The sequence below is a fragment of the Mirounga leonina genome, unplaced genomic scaffold, assembly GCF_011800145.1.
Source record: "Mirounga leonina isolate KUSES-001 unplaced genomic scaffold, KU_Mleo_1.0 Mir_129, whole genome shotgun sequence".
NCBI classification, from domain to species: Eukaryota; Metazoa; Chordata; class Mammalia; order Carnivora; family Phocidae; genus Mirounga; species Mirounga leonina.
The window spans coordinates 44,532,443-44,536,930 of record NW_023270323.1 but is presented as its reverse complement, the minus strand read 5'-3'; the positions used below and the strand labels follow the sequence as shown (position 1 = coordinate 44,536,930).

Sequence of the window (4,488 nt, the reverse complement as noted above, 5' to 3'; positions counted from 1 at the left end):
TCCAGTTTCCTCTATTATTAATATCTTACATTAACATTTATTTTATGTTCCAGGATTGTATCCAAGATACCATATAACATTTAGCTGTCATGTCTCTTTAGGCTTCTCTAAACTGTGACAGTTTTTCAGACTTTTCTTGCTTTTGATGACCTTGAGAGTTTTGAGGAATCCTGGTCAGGTATTGTGTAGGATATCACCCAACTTGAGTTCGGCTCATCTTTTTCTAATGCTTAGATTGGGGTTATGGATTTTTGGAAGGAAGACCACAGAGATCACTGCATATCTAGGGTATATACTGTCAACATGTTTTTCATGGTTGATGTTAACCTTGATCACCTGGCTACATAGTGTTTGTTAAGTTTCTCCACTAAGTTATTTTCCTGCCTCTTTCCATATTGTATTCTTTGAAAGAAAGTCACTGTAAGTACCCTATACTTCAGAAGAGGGGAGTTATGCTTCAGTCTCTTCAGGGCACAGGATCTATATAAATTATTTGAAATTCTTCTGCATGGGAGATTTGTCTCTTCTCACCCATTTGTTTATTCAATCATTTATTTATATCAGTATCAACTCAGAGATACTTATTTTATACTTTGGGTTTTAATCCAGTATTACTTTATTTATTTTGTTGTTCAAATAGTTCAAGTTTTGGCCATTGGGAACTTCTTTTAGTTAATTCCTGTATCTCTTTGATACATTTATCACCATCAGTGTAGGTTTTGTTTTGTTTTCCTTTTTGGGGTATTATAAAAAAGTGAAACTTTTAAAGTGCCTCTAGTGGAGAAAAAGAAAAATAAAACAGGGTGCCTGGGTGGCTCAGTTGGTTAAGCGACTGCCTTCGGCTCAGGTCATGATCCTGGAGTCCCAGGATCGAGTCCCGCATTGGGCTCCCTGCTCAGCAGGGAGTCTGCTTCTCTCTCTGAACCTCCCTCCTCTCATGCTCTCTAGCTCATTCTCTCTCTCAAATAAATTAAATAAATAAATAAAGAAAGAAAGAAAGAAAGAAAGAAAGAAAGAAAAGAAAAATAAAACAATAAGCCCCTAAATAAATTCTAAAGGGATGAGGCTTTATGTCTGGCAGAAAGAAAAGTGAGGGGAACACTAATTGCCTTAGAGTTTATGACATATCTTAGTTGTTAGAACTAGTACTACTAATCACAATTCAAAGGGCAATGGACAAGAACTTGGGAATGTTTTTTTTGAATATGTAGCTGTGAGACTCTAAAATTGCCAAGGCAATCTTTCTGACTGTTACACTAAAAAAAGAAAATTAGAAAATTTAAAAAGAGTTTTAAGGTAACTGGAAGGAACAATTTTTAGCGAGTACTTACACTATATTCCTGGCACTTTGGGTAAGTTTTATCATTTGAACAATAGCCATCTTCCTCTGATTTTCTCTGCTTAAAGTCTGGAGAATAAACTCTTGTTCTCATGTTACATTGTATTCTATGAATCATCAAAAGCCAACTGAAGAATTTCAGGAAATAAGAAACATTAGTTATTTTTATAGAAAGAAGTCAAATTACATCCTAATTCCATAGAAATGACTTTTTTTGCTACTTCTCTTCTTTGTAAGTTTCTAGTAATAAGCAGTGAAGGAGAAATAATAGGATTTAGAACAGCTTGTTCCAAATACATTCAATTGTGGAGTGTCCTTGTCTTTTCAGTTATCAAGAGCACACCACTAACTTCTATAATCTAACCTGCTGTTGCTGATAAACACAATTCACCAGTGGAGAGTGGTTCCATGAACCTTTGACTCATGTGTGATGCATGATGCTTGGAGACTCCAACTGGGGCCAATCTATTCTCTCTGCTGTGCCTCTGACCTTGGATTATCACCTGTGTTTGGTTCAAGTAATGAGATTCTCAGGTGGAATCACACATTTATTTTCTCCTAGAATTTAAGAGATCTCAGGGACTAGTTATGTTATTACCAGTCAAAGCAGGGATCCTTGGTTTCCAGGTCTCCCTTTGCTCTCATGACTACAATTTCAGTCTCTTCCTTCTGAGTTGGAGCCCAGAATAAATAGAGGCTTGGGAGCTCCTGAATATTTCCTCAAGCCCCTAGACATGCATGTTTTCTCTGGGAAAGGTTCTTACATCCACACTGAGAGAAGTACCCTCCTGCAATAACCCCTTTAACACAATTTCTATAATGACTCCTTTTAACCCAATTTCTATAATGTTAACATATTAGTTTCCTAGGACTGCCTTAATAACTTGCCACTTAATTTGATGACTTTATTTTTTAGTAGAATCTTTTTTTATTCAGAAGACAAAACAAAACCCCCAAACTAAAAAGTTTTCCAACCCCACACAGGAGGGGTATGGGTAAGGGGAGGTGTCTGTCCATCTGGCTGTAGCCCTCAGCCCATGTGGTTTTGGCAACAATAGGGGGGATAGGGTGATGGCCCCCAAAATAAAATGGTGTGTGTGTGTGTGTGTGTGTTATGGGAAGGAGAGGGGTGCAAAAGCAGTGGGGAATGGTCGGGGGAAAGGACAGATGAGGTCAGTACTGGGAATGCCGCAGGTGGGAGGCTCTTTCGAAACATTTCCTGTTGATCATACCACTGTGGACACCGGCTTTTCCCATCAGCAGGACTAGCATCTTTGCAGTCATTGTGAGTGATGTTGAAAGTGGGAGCTCCACCGGTGGTCTTGTTACAAAGAGCCACTGTAAATTCCCTGCCCTGCAGCAGTGAGTCCCAGATAACAACATTTCTGGATCCCAGGTGTCAGTCCATTCATGGAAAAAACTTGACCGGTCTTTGCCAACCAGGACACCGACCTCGGCTGACGTGAGGTTGAGGAAGGTTTTCCCCGCAAGGTGGCCCCAGTGGAGGACAGCCCTAGAGCGCACGACGGCCCTGGGGTGACAGGTGCCCTCTGCCATGAGGTTATGGTTGTAGGCGTTCCATCTGGCCATGGCACTGCTGCTGGGGGCTGGGCTCAGGTGCCTCGGGCTGGCCGGTGGGGGAGGTGGAGAGCTTGGGCCTACGCTGCCTCCGGACTGAGAATCTGCTAGCTGTGTCTGATGACTACAAAAAACAGAAATTCATCTTCTTAGTTCTGGAGTCTAGATGCTGGAAATCCTGGTGTTGGCTGTGGCATGCTGCCTAGGAATGCTGTAGGGAAAAATTTTGTCTCGCTTTTTCCAGGTCTGGTGGCTCCTAGCAATCTTCGGCTTTCCTTGGCTTGTAGCTGCATCCCTCCAATCTTTGCCTCTGTCTTATTTCTGCATGTCTCTGCGTGTTCTCTCCTTTACTTATAAGATCACTAGTTGTTGGATTTAGGGTGCACCCTAATCCAGTATGACCTCATCTTACCTTAACTAATTACATCTGCAAAGAATTTATTTCCAAATAAGATTACATTCTGAGGTCTGGGGAGACATGAATTTTTGAGCACACTATTCAATTTACCATGCTTGGCTATTTATTTTCTCAATTCAAAGCAAGTTAGGAATACAGACAGGGGCAGTTTAAGGAGACTTCTGAGGTTGTACATGGGAAACAATGATAAATACTGGCTGAAAATCTGGCAATGAGGGAAAGGTTGAAAACTCTAAAGCATACTTAGGATGTTTGGTGTACATTATATTGAGGCCCCGAATGTATATATGTAATTATTCTATCAAGAACATGTTTATATGGAGGTATTGTCCCATTACTAGTTCCTAGAGACCGTTTTATAAATATTAACTTAATTCTTCATAAAGAAACATAATACTTTTTCTATAAAACAAAATATTCCTAACACATCTGATTTTCTTATTATCGATCTCATTTTCTCCTCTAAAATGCAACCTCCTTAAGAAAAAAAAGATGATGGATGCATTATTTCCAGTATGAACTAGCACAGTTTTTCAATAATATCAAGTATTTATGGTATGTGTCTAATTAACTGGAGATTTCTATGTCATAATAGTTAAGAGTGCAAACTCTGGTAACAAACTGTCTGGATTTGAAGCAAGGCTCTACACTGTACTATCTATACTTTAGTTTCCTCATCTGTAAAATGGATAATATAGTAGTACGTATTTCATAAGGTTGTATAAGAATTAAATGAGTATACAGATGTATGTCAGTGCCTGAATGTATATATGTATATATATGTATGTAGGGGTGTGTGTATTACATATACATGTTACATATATGTTACATATATATACCTATATATTACATATATAGGTATACATGTAATATATAGCTATATATGTTATATAATACATGTCATAGAAATTATTATATGCTTATCAAAGTTCTAAGTATTTTATTGGATCATGTTATATAATCTTCATAATCAACCTTTGAATTAAGTATCATTTTTATCATCTCCATTCTATAAATTAGAGAAAATGGTATTCTCTCCCAAAGAGGTAAGTAATTTGCTGAGGGTCACACAATGGAATAGTTAGGGTACTAACCTAGGCAGCCTAGTTTCAAAGGTCATACCATTAACTATTATATAATATTGCCTCACTAT

The 4,488-nt window shown here is 38.3% G+C and overlaps 1 pseudogene; it reads right to left on the bottom strand.

Annotated features, from left to right (window-relative positions):
• Positions 1-2,512: 2,512 nt before the first annotated feature.
• Positions 2,513-3,198, bottom strand: LOC118010562 (annotated as a pseudogene).
• Positions 3,199-4,488: the final 1,290 nt, after the last annotated feature.